Source organism: Pithys albifrons, chromosome 8, assembly GCF_047495875.1.
Source record: "Pithys albifrons albifrons isolate INPA30051 chromosome 8, PitAlb_v1, whole genome shotgun sequence".
NCBI classification, from domain to species: Eukaryota; Metazoa; Chordata; class Aves; order Passeriformes; family Thamnophilidae; genus Pithys; species Pithys albifrons.
The window spans coordinates 15,100,510-15,118,094 of NC_092465.1; the positions used below are offsets into that span (position 1 = coordinate 15,100,510).

The 17,585-nt window shown below is 40.7% G+C and overlaps 1 protein-coding gene across 5 annotated transcripts in view; it reads right to left on the bottom strand.

Annotated features, from left to right (window-relative positions):
* Nucleotides 1–14,620, bottom strand: part of MAP3K2 (mitogen-activated protein kinase kinase kinase 2) — a 53,706-nt gene extending 39,086 nt beyond the window's left edge. For 4 of the 5 annotated variants that reach the window (XM_071561624.1, XM_071561622.1, XM_071561623.1 and 1 more), the window contains exon 1: nt 14,275–14,620. The gene's annotated coding sequence lies outside the window, so the exon portion shown is untranslated. Of the gene's footprint in view, nt 1–13,999; nt 14,129–14,274 lie in introns of all 5 variants that reach the window. The other variant, XM_071561621.1, reaches the window with a different exon arrangement.
* Between the last annotated feature and the right edge of the window lie 2,965 nt (nt 14,621–17,585).

Consider the following 17,585-nt stretch of genomic DNA (forward strand, 5'->3'; position numbering starts at 1 on the left):
ACAGATAAAGATTAAATCAGACTTACACTGCATTAGACATAAGCAAGTTAAACCAAACTGACAAGAAATCATTGTCTGCTACGAATTGGTATTCAGAAATACATTTGTCTATAAAAAGAAAGAGATGATGGAAAGAGCCAAGTAAAAATCAAGAGCAGCATTCACAGGTAATTTTTCAGACTGTAGAATGGACAATCAGAATACAAAGACTATAAAAAATATTTCATAACCAGAAAAATGCACCAGACAAAATGGTTTTACTCTAAAAATGTTATTCTCTAAACAATCAAATACTTGGTCTCACACAACCAACCCCTTATAAATCACAGTAAGCAAGGCTGACAAAACATCAAGTGATCACCTAGTCAAATACACCTACTTAACCTTTAACCAATAATGTGCAGCGCTGCTTGTTACAGTTTTTATTAAAAAAACCCAAAACAGTATCTGTGAACAAGACAAACGGTAATAACTCAATATGAACTTCTATAGCCTTTCCATAGCTCTAAGTAACTGTTGGCATAAATGACACTTAATAACGACGCCATGTGGTGTGACAAGCACAGAAGTCAGTATTGGTACAAGACATTCCCAGACACCTGACAGAATGTAACTCCATAGAAACAAACATAAAGAAGAGGATTTTCTATGGACATACCACAAACGAACACTGGACAAAAAGCCACTCTTTTCAAAGAATATGAAAGCAGCAGCAGTAACATAAAATCATGAGGGACTGAAAAATATAAAAGCAAACAGCCGTAACAAGAAAAAGTCTAAAAGTAACACATCAGATGTGAGATCAGATTTAGCAAAACTGGGTCTTTAACATGTCGTAATAATACGTAGGAAAAAGTATTCACAGGGAAAGCAGAAAAAGGAGAAAAAGATTAAACCAATCCAACTCAAAAGCTAATGACAATGATAAAGGATAGATAAGGTAACATTTGGAAAACAAAATGAAAAATAAGACTCAGGGGGTCAAATTTAGAATATTAAAAATGAAGTTTTACTGGCTGAATTAAATAACAAAAATATTATTCCTGTCACAGTACTATGGGATCTTTTAGAATTACAAGATACTGCAGGAGAATGAATAAATGAATAAATGTTCCTTAGTAAAAAGTCTTTTGAAATGTTTGATTCCAGCCTTTTCTGCACACCTTGATGAATCTTTTGGTCTGAAAGCCAGAAGGGAGGAACCTTGGACATCAATAGCACACCAGTAAGGGCATGAGCCACAGAGCAGTAATATTCTCCTTCTTAGTTCTTCCTCTGTCATGTGTCCCCTTCTATTCTGAAGCACTTTCTTCCCCCTTTAATTTACCCCAATTGTGAGATGAATTGCACTGGACAGGACACACTGAGAGGGTCCCCCCAGTTGTGCTATGCAAGGAGAGACTTGGCCAAACAGCAGAACCAACCGAGCTCTGCCAGATGACGCCCCAGGAGAAGGCAGACACACAACCCAGAGCAGCGTCTCTCACAACCAGGGCAGTAATTCAGGAATGATTACCTGTCCTGGACTAAGAGAGCATCAGACAGAAACTGTATTTTTATGTATTTTTACCTCATAAAGTCATTAAGGTTGGAAAAGAACTTCAAGATCGAGTCCAACCTTTAATCAAATATCATCACTTCAATGAAACCGAAGCACCAAGTGCCACATCCAGTCTCTTCTTGAATACTTCCAGGGATAGTGACTTCACCACTTCCCTGGGCAGCCTGTGCCAATGCTTGATAACTCTTTCAGTGAAGAAATTCTTCCTATTTTAACCTATTGTACAGAGACCAAATAACCTTACACACAGTACAATGAGCCAACAACCTCTATCAGCATGATGGGCTTCATAAAATAATAGCAACCAACTCATTCAAAGTTAACACTCCTTTAAAAATTACTCCAAAAATACATTAAGGTGTTAAAAATCCCCTCAGATACCTATTTTTTACTGAAATTATATTGTGAAATAGCAAGCAGTGATAAAAAACAGGAAGAAATAGCCAGCATATATTTTTTGTTTCAGTTTTGAAAAAAATAAATAAATAACATGAGGTTGTGTCCAAACCCCAGCAGTGTTACTGGAACAGAAATTTCACCCCCTATAGGAACAAAGAGATTCAATGCAGTAGGTAATATGCTTCAGATCAAACATTTAAAATTCACAATCCAGGGACTTATAAGAGTCTAACTAACACTTCATAAAATCAGTAGTTCAGTTTCTGGATAATTCTTGCAAATATTTGGAAATACCAGGAAAACAAGAAGATTCTGGTGGATTGTAAATATTGTATAAATGAGAGAGAAGGATAAAGGAAAGGGCCCAAGAGCTGCCAGTTGTTTATTTTCACATCAATTGAAAGTAAAATACTGCAATACTTAGCTTGGTTTCTACAACATTAAGCGCAAAACCAGAGTATATACCTTGATTTCAAGGTTTATTATGACTGCCAAGCAAAATACGCCTTCTGGAAATTATTACAGATTAGTTAACAGAACTAATTGCAGCAATTGCCCTACTTAGATTTTTTCAACATATTTGGCTAAATACCATATGACATTGTAGTTATTTGCTATAAAACCTCGATTAACTAATAGGAAACTCAGTTGATGGATTAAAATAAAATATTTGGAGATACATATTCCTACTTAAAACAACAATGAACACAATTCCCAGTGTAGCCCCTGGAGACCAGCAATGATCAGGCAGGCACAATGAGACAAGTTACAACTCAAGCAAACAACTTGAATTGTGTGAAAACAACTGCAATCCAGCAGCATATATTTAAATACCATTAAATATCTTAAATACATATAATAATTTATTGTGGTTTCCCTCTATTTATTATTAATGAAAAAATTAAACATGTTAAAAAAGAGATGAACTGCATTTATGGTGCTAAAACTGACAGGGCTGGTTTTTGAATGTTTATCCTCCCTGCAACCAGGAGGGCACCACCCATAATTAGAAACTGTATTTTACGCAAATCTAAATATTGTGTTTTATCCCATTCATTCAATAATGTTTTTGCATTGAATGCATTTTGACATAAAGACAATGATTTAGGAAATCGGGGAAAAAAAGTTGAGCTACAGGATTGGACCATCTTAGCAAGAAATAATTAAAAAGAATTATTAAATCACAATGTGTAATTATCTAACACAAGAGCAATACAACATCGAAGGGGCAGAGTGGAATCCCTGTGTGTGACATGCAGTGCAGGCAGAAGCCATCTTGCCTCTGCACACCAACTGCAGGGACACTCAGTGCAGTGTCGGGCAGACCACGCGGCCACTGTGGGAGGGATGAGCAGCATCCCACATACCAGGTACCTCTGCAATGGGCAGACTTGGGATTTCTTAAACTGAAGACATATAAAATCTTCCTGGCAAGCAAAAAAAAGTGAATTTATGTCTCACTGAGCCCACACAACCATGCAGACTCACCTCATCTGTACAGCTACAGACATGATTTGGTATTTGTTTATTTTCTGAAAAGAATGGTTACTGGCTGCACTCCTTCCAGAGATCAATTCAATAAACAAACAAAAAACCAAAACCACAAAACAAAAACAAACAACACCAAACCCAAACAACAACAAATCCCCAAACACAAACAAACAAAAAAATCCCAAAACAATAAAACAGACCAGACTTGGATAAAATACAACTTCTGTGGATGGGGTGTCCCTCCAGTTCCAGGAAGAATTAAACCCTAGAAAACAGTATGGTCAGTTCTAACACCATAAATGCAGCTCTCTCTGAAACTACCTTGAGAAACAGACTTCAAAATGAACTGAAGGATCCAACGTGCCCAGTGACAATAGCAAAACTTCATCCTACTCAGACTAAATCTTTAATTCCTACTGTTCTAGAAACTGAAATTTGACAGATTGATATAACATTTATCAGCTTGATGAACAATTATCTTGACTTGAAAAACTTAAGATGTGCTGGAAGGTTTGCGTATGTGAGAACACAGTTTTAAGGACCATTCTCATAAAAATGCAAAGCAGCAGTTCAAGATGGGCTTATAGAAAAATTAGGCTTTTGAGATAAATATCTTAACACTTACATAAATATTCACAAAAAGTAACCACGGTCCAGGAAAGCCAATCTCTCTATACTTCCTTTACAGTTGATAGGGAGAGATAAGCACATTTAGAGAGTTTCAAGGCACTTAAATGCAAGTTTCCTGCTTTGAATGAACCTCTTCTTTCCAAGCAATATTAAAGCCTCTACCAGCTAACCCTTCATAAGCCCACTCCACTTAAAGCACACAAAAAAGATAAGACTGTAATTGATTGGCCTCAAACAGAAAAGCATCTCCTTTCCTCAACAAGATGTCTTTCTTCATCTAATTCAAGTTTTACAGAGCATCTCCATTTCCTGTATCTGTCACTGCGTCAGCAGCAGCCAAAGCACTGACAGCTCATTTCTCAACCTACCTCAGGAATGGCTTTGCAGATACATCAAGCAAACCTGTCCTGAAAGTTATGATGCTTTCCTAAGATCTGTTCATGATTCCAAGGGAAAGACCACCACTACTATGAAACAAACCTGATTTTAAATTGAGGAAGAGCCACAACAGCCGAAACTTGCAGACAGGTGCCACAATGACACTTTCAAAAATATTTTAGTGCTGCCAATTTTGCAACAGAACATACAGGCTACAAACTGACTGTTCATCCTCCTCTACTCTTATCCAAGACCAGGTTTTCCCAAAAAAGGTATGTTAAAAAGTAATAGACACAGTTCACTGGGCTACAAATAACTGCATCACTGCTCCACAGCACTCTGGCATCTTGGAAATTTATCACCACCACCGTGGTGGAAAGTCTCAGAGCATCACAACATTAAGAACACATTCCTTATCATTAACTAACTTGGATGATAAACAAACTGCTTAGTGCTATTCACATCATAAAAATGTTTAAGGCTAACTCAATAATTAAGATAACATCGCAGTGCCCACAAATACACACAGTGAAACACTTCCACAATGTTTGCAACTTTTTCCTAATTTACTCTCTTATGTGAACGACATGGCCACATAAAAGCTGTTTCAATCAAAACAGGTGTATGAAAATTTTAGAATCACAGAATCCCAGCAAACATGTACTGCAGCGAGTGTCAGAAGCAGATTTGGGTGCTTCTGTTTCTCAAAAAAAATCTCAGTGATCTCTCAGCTCAGCACCTGTTGCTGCCCTTTGGAGCTCCTCTGCTCAGGCTGCCGTGAGTGACATCAGTGTTAGTTTTACTTCAGACCTATGACCAGCGAGTCAAAATATTTGTGACAAAGGGCTGAGGGTGATACAATGAAAACCATTCCCCACTACAAATGTCACTGCGTGTCCCCTATCCAAGATCCTACAGGAAAATAACTGTTTCAGTTCCTTTTTGTTTGGTTCATTGTTTTTTGTATTGGTTTTGTTTTGTTTGTTTGTTTCTTTTGTTCAATACAGTTCTCAGCACATACCTTAAAGAACACAGCACAGCTCTCTTCCTTGTGGCAGCATCCAAGGTGGCCAGTTCAGCCAAGGAACTGCACCCAGTATGCAAACTTAACCTCACCAGTACTGCGGGTACTGGCAATTCCTGCAACCTTCATTACCGTAAGAATGGAAGACCATGCTACAACCAGTGACAAATACATTAATTTTAAGAGTAACCATTCACTAAAAAAGTAAATGTATCACAAACCACTTCTAATCTGTGAACATTATTCTACAAGCAAAAATAAATCCAGCAGAAACTTGACTACTGCAAAGAACGGGAGCATTTCAGTTAATGTGTGAGAGTGACGACACACAAATCATCAGTCAGATATTGCTTTTGAGGACACACATAACAAAGCATCTCAAACTCCAGTAACCAGTTCTATCCTTTTCAAGTAACCTTCCACTGTTGTGACTGTGATGGGCTGAGATATGACCATTTGGGGAAAGAAGTCACAGAAATAAGCCCAACCTCCATATCTACAGCAGTTGTGAGTTTTAACTGTGGCTGCAAATACCACCACCATCATTTCTAATCAAGTAGCAAAAAAATTAACAAAATATCCAAATCAGTCTTTCTGATTAAAGTGATCCACCTGGCATTTTGCTTGACACCAGCAAGAACAGAATCTAATCCTCCAAGGACATCTCAGTCTCATTTACTACACATCTTCCAAATTTTACAACAAACCAAGGAGGAATCCTCCTCAGTGAACAGCCATTGTTACATCCTCTCTTACTCATTCCTCAAAGCACAGTTTTTTCTGCACACGCCACAAGACAGCAATATAATGAGGAAATTCAGAGTACAACAATATAACTATGAATTGTCTTATCTTTTTCTGCTATCCTGTTGTTTTTTCTACTCCGTTGACTCACCATCATCTGGAACTCCTGCCTAAAATGCCTTTTCCGGCTCACACTCCAACCTTCCTAGTTCAGTATCCCACTTGCTCTCCCCATCATAACTGAAATTAACTTTGTATATTCAGTTTGACAGTTCTTCCATTATTTCTGTCCTCAACAATAAGAACATAAAACACAGAAGACTCTCATACCACACTAACATGCAATATTTAAGTAAGACATTCATAAGCCATACAGATTTCCAACACAGCATAGAAAAAACACTCCTGAATCAATCTCCAATTCAAGATTAAAACATTCAACAATGACAACAAATAGCAGTGAATTTAACCAGCCCCAGATATGGGTAGACTTGGACCACTCACACTTGAAAGACTACAGAGAGCTCAGTAGTACCCCAGGAGGATATTAAGTGTGTACCAAATATACATTACTGGAAACTGAGAGAACCTCGCGTGCATCTGTAGGTAACACGTGCTATGCAAAGTCCAAATGTTCTTTTATCACACACACAGCATGACTGTGCAGTACTTTTATAGCCAACAGGTCTCACCGAGCAGGTCTAAATGGACAAACTTTTAAGCTTTTATCCATATGCAGTGGGCATTGTTTTTTAACTGGATGACTCACACAGGCAAACAAATGCAGATATTGCTAAGGCATCAAGTGCACAAACTCTTTGCCCCTTTTCACTTTAGTGATAAACTTTAACTTCCCATGAATCAGAAAAAAATGTAATTCAACCCAATCCCTCACAATAACATTTGAGAAAAAATATAACAATAGAAACCAAGCTGTGTCAACACAACCCAAAATCAAATGCAGACACAAAGACAAGTTTTCCTTCTCACACCTCCCCTGGCACAGCCCCCGGCTGTGGGTACCAAACCACTACAGTGACATCTACGATGCTTTATAGTCATAATTTCCCTCAAGTGATAAAAAAGTAAGAACCCTCATAAATACAACTATTAAAGCAGACTAACTACAGACTCAAAAGTTCCAGAGGAAGGATTGCTATGTCTGTGCCCACATCTAATCACCACCTTTAAGACAACAGTTTCGCTGCTAAGGTTACATTTCTGTCAAGGGGTACTCCTGCTTGTCCACAGTCACTGCTGCTTCCCAGATGAACTCAATGACAAGCAGGAGACCTGGAGCAAGCAGATGATCCAACTGAAAAGATTTATTTCATGTTTTAATTAACCATCAGCCTACCTAACTCATCTCACACTTTTACAGTACCAATGCCAACACAAAGAAAGGAGCAAGAACTTATGCTGCAAACATCCCCTCTTGGCTACTGCACAGATCTCAATCTTGTAAAAAGATCCTTTGAAAGAGGGCATCATGCATAATGCAAGGATTCATGGAAACTACACAGAGTCAAGTGTAACCCATAACAAATAAACCACAAATAATGGACAAGAATAATTATGATAGAGCAGGGAAGAACATATAAGGCTGTTCCCAGAAGAGATCCTCACTTTCATGTGTATAAAGAACTGATCTCAGTCACTATAGTGGTGTACTTGCATTTCTGGTGCTGGAGAAGTCTTACCAAAGGCTTTCCTGCAGTCACAGCATAAAAAAGAAGACCCACTCTTGCATGAATAAATTGGTTAAAATACAAAATACATAGGACAGACACAGTTATTGTTTTCACAAGGAAGGAGGATACCAGTGGGGTGCCACAAGAGCCTCTGTTGTTCAATATATTCTAAATTATCCAGGAAACTGAAGCAAGGTAGAAAGTTTTCTGACACTCCCAGGCCTATCAGTATTATTTGGGAGAGCAGGGAAAGGGCTGACAACAGCAGAGGCAGTGTCTTTATCAGACAGCACAGATGAACCAAAATAATGGAAGTTTGGTGGAGGAGAGGAAGAAAAGCAGCAGGTTATCACTTTGCACATAAGAAATCAGGGGATGTTGCACTGAATCCTGTCAGCACTCAGAAACTAAGCCAATGTTGGGATTTATGGAAAAAAAACAAAAACAGATCGCTGTCTTCACATCTTGAATCCTTCCACTCCAGAAGAGGATGTAGAAAAGCAGGAGAAGTACAATCGAAGGCATAAAATGGGTTCTACAGGTGAAAACAAACAGGCAAATTAGGACTCTGGTTTCAGTAAGATTTGGCGGGGGGAGGAGGAGGGAAAGTGATAATGGGCTACAAAACTGTATGAGGAACAGAGATGTTCTGTTGGACAGAGATGGATTGTCCAGTCTTCTCCAAAAGCAACGTGGCACCAAAGGAAACAAGTACAAGTTACAAAAAACCAGTAGATTTTACCAGAACAAATAACATACCTATAGAATTTCTTACCATTGAGGGAAGAATACTGGATTATCTTTTGTTCAATTTCATTATGTATAAAGATTTTAACTAAAACTTGCCAGGAACTTATTGCCAGGCACTAATAACATTGATATTTTCATATTAAAGTCACATTCAGTATTCATGACAGTGCCAGAGTCACAGACACAGAGGCATAACAGATACTCTGTAAAGGAAGTAGCTGTGGCAGCTTAAGAAATCCTGGATTACGTGATCCAGTTCATCCCTGTCTGAAGTTACTGCACTTACTGGAAGCAGCAGTGCAAGAAACACTTCTGTAACTACTACTTTATACCAAACCAGTTATCATCAGGCCTTTATGGGAAAAAAATCACAAAAAGAAACACAGGGAATTGCTATTCAAATTGATTGTTATTAAACAAAAAGGCTCATGCTGGAGCTACAATATTTGTGGTACTGCTAAAAACACACACCGTGTGACAAAACAACAACTAAACACAGGTTGAGCTTTACCAATCAGTTTTTAGCAGCCCCATTAATAAAAATACTTAAGGTGACAATTCTCACACTCTTCTGTAGAATGCCATATCTTCTTTAGAAGTTTAATTACTATTTGTGTCACTATTTTAGTGCTCTATTCTCTTTTTGGTTTTTAATAAAGTTAAACAACAACTTGATTGCGATGTTTTCCAATTTTCAAATCTTTGTTGAAAGGTGAGACTGCAGTTCCCACTGTTATGATGTTGGTAACATGGCATTCAAATTGTTGGCATTCATAGAACTCTTGTCTAAATTATTTTAAAATAATTTTGAGGACAGCTAAGAGGTAATCAACACTGACTGAATATTTCTTCCTCCAAGAAAAAAAAAAAATGTTTCCTTTAATAACCATTACTGGTGTCTGTTTAATTTTTTGTGAAGACAGCTCTGCTGAAAGAATTGCAAACTTTGTCCCATCTGTGATCAAGCCTCAAAAATTATGGATAAAATCATTTACGTGAGTCAGACAAAATGGAGTAAAACCAGGGACATGTTGAACGCATCTGTTTCGTAGCTGACTCCGCAATTCTTCCAGCAGAGCACGCCTGGAGGATAAAAATTTCTTCTACTCTGTCACTGAACCATATGATATCTCAAATGGCAAAAGGCTTGTTCAGGTACAGTTACACTGGAAGAAGTTATCTCAGCAATGCAATTTACTTCAAAGGCAACATATGTATAACACAGACCAATAAAGACACACTTTTGCCAAGAGAAACTGCATCTAACCCTAGAAGAACTTGCTCTCAGTCAAGTTCCCTGTTGCAGAGCAGGCTCAGGTTCAAAAGCCACAGGGATCGTTTGTGCTGGGAAATGGACACGGAGGAGCAGCAACTGCACATTCTCCTGGAGAATACACAGAACTCACTGAAAAGTGATCCTGCTAAGTCTAGAAATTCATAATAGAAGAAAAATAACCTGAAATAAAGATTGAACTCAATACTACTCTTTGGAAAGATAACTCTAATTCATATATATAAAGAGATACCTGATTTAACAAACACTAATATGAGCTCCCGTGTTAGCAAATGCAGGAGCCAAGAACCTGATGTTACTGTCAAGGAAAAAACCCAACAACAAAACCAAAGCCCAACGATAGCTGTGCACACACACCCTAGGATGACATTTTAATAATAAGATTGTCACGCTACTTCTGCTGCAACTTACAGAGTAAGTTAATCACTCTGTTGCTCAAAGACTTGGTCTGAAGAACTAGGAAAAAGACACAAACACCCAGAGCCCAGTGAGAGTGAATAACAAAAATCCTGTTTGCAGTTTAGTAAAGAGAATTCTGAAATAAAAGGAGACAGAGGAACAGTCTTGATGAACACCAATAGTCAGTGAAAAGAGCACAGAAATCATTATCCTGCATGAGTAATAAGAGCTGGATGAGAATTAACTGGCTTAACTAGCACCAAGGCAGAGACTTAAGTTAAACGTTAAGAAAAGCCTTCTAACGATAGTAAGAGTCATGTACAAGCTATAAATAGATCAGTGCAGAGGTGTGGTATTCCCCTCTTCTGAGTGTTTTTAAGAAAAGATCAGACAAATGTCTGTCAGACTGGATTTCAGTGTATTTGCTTCTGCCTCAACCAGGGGCTGATCTCATGAAATGCCTTCCTTTCTTATACATCCATCATTTCCTTCATCCAAATGGGAACTGTTTATCAGTGTTACACCTGAACTTCAAAAGCACAACAGAAGCATCAGAAACACATGAATTTTTTTACACTGTTCTTGTCAGATTGTTAGTGCACTTGGCACAAAACACCTCAGGAAAACAAAAGCAGCATCTTTTACTGCTGCAGACAATCCACAGAAATGGACAAATGATGGATGAATGAAAATACAGAAGGAGAATGACATAGTGAAGGATTCAAAGAAAACAATCACTGAAAACAAAGTTCCAGCAAAGAAAAAATACTTGAGCCTACAGAAAATTATTTTCCTCTCCAGTGAAAAACCAAGTTACATTTGGCTGGTACATTTTCAAAAATATGCAATAATTTGAGATATAGAAGTAAACATAAGTAAGACTTTACAAATGGATGGGAAAAAGACATCTTCACAGGCCTTCCTGCACTACCAATTCCTGGCTCTCAGTTTTTAAAGGACAACGCAGACACTTCTGCTTGGGGCAGTTTCAAATAACCTCTTTAAGCTGGCCCCAAACTCTGTCATCTGTGTACTTGTGGGTCAAGTGTCTCTAGAGCAGCGTTCCCATTTCCCAAGGAAATCCCTGCAATATCCAAATACAGAACTCCATCCTTCCTTCTCTTATTGTCACCAAACCTTTTGCACCTTCTAAAAGATTACACTTAAGATGAATATATAAAAAACATCCCAGAAAAACCTGCAAGCATGTTTAGCCTAAAAAATTGCGTTAACACTGAGTCATAAATTGCATTTATCATATCAAGATCTCATGCCAAGATCCAGAAGTGAAAAGTGAATCACAACTAACATGCTGAACATATTCCCACTGCCGAATTCCATGTTTTCCAAGTTATTCTGCAAGCTGTGTGCAATTATAGCATGCATGGTCTAGTTTGACCTATTCCTTAGCACTACAAAATGCCAGAATATTAAAATAGCAAATGCAGTATTTAGCCTTTTAAAAAAAGAATTTTATTTCTTCCCACAGAAAAATAAGTGTGTTTAATAGAATTTTTTTTTAAATTTAATACTGTGTCAGTTCTACTTCAGAGTTTTAAAAGCTTCAATTAAGAAATTAAACTTGCAGGTCAGCAAACTTAATTGCTAATTAGATAAACCTAGGTGGAGTCTCTAGTCCATATACATATTTACATTAGTTTGTCATACCTATGAAAATGTGTGACATTTTCTGCAAATGTATTTAAGATGTATTTAACTGCCTAAATCAGTCACATTTTCATCATTCATTTATTTTTCTCCAAACCATAGTCTAAACAGAAGATAATGTTAACAGCAAATATCTCAAAAGATATTACTGGAAAATATGTTCATTACTCCAAACTAAATGTGTGCCTCTCCAAAGATCACACCACCTCTGGTTGTGTGCTTGGTGGAAGAGGGGAAACAAATTAAGAAAACCAATTCATTATCATTCTCAGGTTGCATTTTATAATAAGACTTTATTTTTACTTCACAGAATGCCAAGTTAAAGAACCACTGAACCACCTGTCACAAAAATAAACTACATGTGATTCATGACTTGACTTGGTTTGCTGATACAAAAATTCAGTCTGCAGTAAAGATGAAAGACAAAAAATAAAATTTGAGATTGCTAATGTGCAAAGCTTTTTTCAAATCATTCTCCATAAATACTTATCATTAATGATGACATTTTAGAAAACATTAATTCTGATTTGTCTTTAACTATAAACACTTTATTTTAGGACACATAAAGGAAAAAATGTAAAGTAAAACCCACAAATGTGGACTAAATTTACAGCAGGATCAACTTGTTTGGTTTCTCAAGAAGAAAGCTCTATAATAAAACAATCTCTTCTGTATTTATCCTCAACAGCCTTTAAATTTCACAGCCTGTGCACTGACCAGCTTTCCAAACAACCACAGCAAGGAACCACAGGCAAGTCTATGACCAAAACTGAAAGTTTTTTATTTTTACCACAAATTAGCTGGTTTTATCAATGTAAAGCAAAAAAAAAAACCCCTTCCCTACCACGATAGTAAACAACAACATAATGCTCTTGTTTCACCACGTTAATAAATTCAACCTGTGACAGGTCTCTGCCTACTCACATATACTATAAAAACTCCCAAGATTACCAAACACCATGGCTATCTTAAAAAAGGTTTCCTCTGACAGTTTAGAAATCTCAGCAAGCCAAGGCAAACAATTCAGAAACATCTGTTTTCTTCACCAATCTCCCATTAGCGCCAGGTGAACCACCTGTTTAAACACCAACACAGAGTTCATCAATGCAAACTACATATTTTTTTTTATCTAGCAATGATTCCATCTGATACACATTATCTTCCTATTCTGCTCTACCAAAATACAATAAAGTCTTAAAAGGAAATCAAATTAATTATATACAGCCTCATTATCTGAATCAATATCTGAATTAAATTTGGGTTCAATACATTTTGGTGGCAATCATGATGGAACACAAAGTGTAAAGAAAATAGGAATTATAGCAAGTTTTCATTTTTAAAATAGATTCTAGAGGAAAGCAGCTAATTACCAAGTCACTGTAAGCAAAGGCAAATGTGAAAGCAAGAAAAAAAAAGAAAATTATTCTAAGGTTTTTCAGTGTGGCATCAATACTAAGCCATCAATGCCCCTTCCCTTAAAAATCCATAGGGAATTCCATGGGAAAGAACAAGTGCTATGCCACGAGAGAACGCAAGGCAAGCAGGCAGACATTCATTCTGCAAATACGTCTTTGCCATACCCACAGCAACACAATCCTGAAGGCCTCCAACACTCTGCAACGTGCTGCATTGTTTAAAGGAAAGAAATGTTGTAGTTGAAAGACATTTTCTGCACGGACTAGAAATCCCCCGTATTTCAAGGCAGGCTTTTATTACCTTTTACCACCCTCTTAGAGGACACTTCATGACACAATACAGCTTAGGAGCGCTCAGCTCATTCAGCGCTTTGATCTTCAGTAATTCCACAGCCAAAAACTAAAACCAGATCTATGAAGCAAGAGAGGAAGCCGGGGGGGAAAAACCCAACCTCGTGGGTGCTGCAATGCACTTCAAACGCAACAGGGAAATAAATAATCCAGCGCTCACTTTTTCCCCTGACAAAACCATCTCGCAGTATCTGACCTACATACCCAATTCACAGCACCGCTACCACCGCAGCGCAATTTGAACGAGAGAGCGCAGCACCGCCGTGCCATCGCGGAGGGGTTTACGGTGACACAAATATTCCCGGAGCCTGTAGAACACTTAGGATTCTGCAGCTGTAATTTAAGAAACACCGGCGTGTGTCCTGCCCAGCGCCTCGCACACCGCCCGGCCGCGCAACTCCCCCAGCCCGGGCACCTCCGGGACGCCGGGCCGCCCCCGGGGGTCCCGCTCGCCGCCCGTTCCCCGCCCACCGACCCACCTGTGTCGCGGCGGAGGCCGGACGGCCCCCGGGGACCCCCCGCGCTGCCCGGCGGCGGCGGGCGCAGCCCCGGCTGGGCGGGCAGCGCGGAGGGAGCGGCCAGGATTCCGGAGCGGAGCCCACCCCCCCCCGGGGGCGGAGGGGAAGGGATCGGGGCCTGCCCGCGCCGGTGCACGGTGGGGCCGGTGACAGGCGGCACCGGTTTTGGCGCCGGGGCTGGTTCTGATGTCTCCGCCGGTGCCGGTTCCGGGGGCGCTGCGGCCGCGGCCGGTCCGGGGGTCCCGTCGGGCGGGAGGCGCCGCCGCCGCTGCCGCCGCCCGCGAGATCCGCCCCGCCTCGCGCGCGCCGGGCCCCGTGACGGGCAGCGAGAGCGCGAGGCGTCACCGCGCGGCGCCGGCACGGCGAGGGGGCGGTGCGCGCCCAGCGGGTGCGGACGCGCGTGCGCGCCGGGCCCCGCGTCCCCCCGGTTCGAGTCCCGCCCGGGCCCCGCGCCCCCGAACTGGGGGCGCGGGGCCCGGGCGGGACTCGAACCGGGGGAACGCGGGGCCCGGGTGCCAAAGGCAGAAGGACCGTGCGGCTCCGGCCCCGAATGGACGAGCCCAAGAAACAGCCAGCCCCGTGCAGTCCCGCGGCTGCGGGAGCTGCGCCGCTGAAGGGAAGGATGCGAACGGCGCACCTCGGTAGCTTTGCCAGCGCTCGCTGCAACAAACTCCGCGGCCGGAGGGGCTGTGCGCGCTTTTTAGGACAATGCAGAAGGGCTCTGCCGCCTTCAGGGTGCCTATTTCTCCCAGCACTGGCTGAGCACTCCCCGCAGGAGGCACCTGCTTCCCTCGGGAAGTCAACACATGCAAGGAGGAAGGATGCTGCACTAAATTAATCAGCGAGGAAGCGCTCCCTGACACGTAGCAGGACAGCTATTACTGCTACCGTTGAAGTCTTAAGTACGCGATGACTGTAAATAATACCACGGTACTGTAATTAGCTTTGTACGGATTCAACAATAACCTGACAGGCACCAACCCTTGTGTACGAGGCTCACGAATGACCCGTGCATGTTTGGCAGCGATGCGTGTTTAGAGGAGCTGAAGGAGGCCCCGCGGTCTGGAGTCTGTGCTGGGGCTCCTGCCCGCACAGCACGGCCAGACCCGCTGTGCGCTGCTCACACGCTGCCTCCTGCTCATGTGCTCAGAGGTGTTTAACCTGTAAGACAACCAGAGGTTTGTAAAGCCTAGACAAGCTCTCAGAATCGACCCAAAACAAGGGTTGGGGGATTATTTTGGTCACCGAAAAAAAACACGGGAAAAATACTTGAATGGAAGTTTAAAATTTGTATGTCAATTTCCAGTGGGAACCACATATGAATCTAAAAAGTTGCACATCAAGGTCCATAGCTCGATTATTTTGAGATTTTCCACTGAAATAAGCTGCAGGGAATGATAAAAACAAATACTGGCAGTTTGTAAAAAAATCCATTGAAGAGGACAGTGCTAAAGAGAGACCAACTGACGAAGCACATCCAAGAAAGTCACAAGGCACTGAATCACATTGATTCCAGAGTCAACATGAAGGAGATACAGGCATCTCTCAAAGCCGACATATTTGTTCCACAGTTGGCAAAATTGTCAGGGGTGTTCACAAGACACTTGTCACGATCAAGAGTCTTTAACCGGACAGTCAAAAAGGTGACCTTTTCTGTCAAATGATAGGGAAAAAGCCAAAAAAACTGCTGATGTGAGATGCTCCTGCACCATCAAGCAAGATCAATGAACCACAGCTGCTTACACAGCTCTGAAAACACATTCAGTGTTTCCCTTGCCTTAATGTTACAGTTCATGGCCATTTGTCAGCTTTAGCATCCTGCAAATGGATTTCACTGATGGAGGAGGGGTTAGTGAACAGTACATTTCCAAGGCAAAGTTCCCTCACTTCAGAAGAAGCCAACAAGGGTTGTGGAAAATCATCCCACATTCCTCTGCCCATGTGGTCCTCTATATCTGCAGGAAGCCTGCGCAGCACAGAGCACACTCCCACATCCCAACAGTGCTTTGCAGAGGCATCAGTACTAATGTGCCATAATCCCTAAATCAGAGAATCTTCAATATAAGGAACAGCATAAATAGCTAAATATTGACATTGAGATAAAAAATACCTATCAACTCCAGGGACCAGCACTTACAACACTGGCTTACACTAAGCTCAGCCCAAACCCAGGGGCATGTTTATGGCATCATATGTCATGCTACTGAAGCAAAATAAAGCTTATAGAAACAGTGTAATGGCTGATATGGAAAATAACAGTATAAAAATAGCTGACAGGAGTTGCAATAAAGTATATTCGTTATTTATGCATTCAGTACAAATCCTGTATAGGCAACAGAAGTTGGGAGGTGTGGGGGCGGAAATGATAGGATAAGCACATTTTAGGATAGTGTACTCAAGCATTGACTGAAATCTTGGCAGAATGGCTCTCCCTGAATTCCAGAATCAATACTTCATTGCAATAAGAGGTTCTCATCTCCTACATGTATTGCTTGAGGCTGAGCAGTGACTGTATTAGTTACTACAGCCAGAGCTTCTAAACTTTAAATGGAAACAAACCAGACCACTTTCATAGCCATACCATTCTCCTCCTTTCTCTCCCCAAGTTTCTTTGCATCCCCATCACTCCCTTCTATAGCTGGCACCATACTAGCAATGTAGTTTTGAACTACATCCAGAAAAGGATCTAGTTACATTAGTGATTAATTTCACATATATTTAATCAAATGAGAGATTAACTGGCAAAGGAAAGAGCTGCTGGAGACAGAGCAGATAAGGGAAGACAAAATGGCTTCTTCTGGAACAACAGTAGTGTAAAGTTTATGATGTCAGAATGTTATAACATGATCCAGTGTTTCCTCACCAGCAGGAGGGCCAACAGTGTTTATAAATTTACCAGCTCTCATGCATGGAGCAAACAGCAGCATGGTTCCAAACTTTTGCTAGTCATGTCTGCTCTGCTCCTCTGCCTGTCCATGGCAGAAGGAAACATGTGTCTGCACCTCAGTAGTTCCAGTTCCTCCCAAAACAAATGCACCATTACTGTAACACTGATGCCAAAAGAGAGGAAGAGCAAATAGCTTGGGGAGAACAGTCCTAAACCACTGCTGGAAGATTCACAAAAATACACTGCACACTCTTAAGTGAGCCTGGGCAGCAGTACTGATAGGTTTGTCTGCCCCAACCCCAGCACTGAAGTTTATGGAGCAACTCATTTACCTTTAGGACTCAGCCATATTCAGTAAACCTGAACACCGATGCTGTTGACTTTA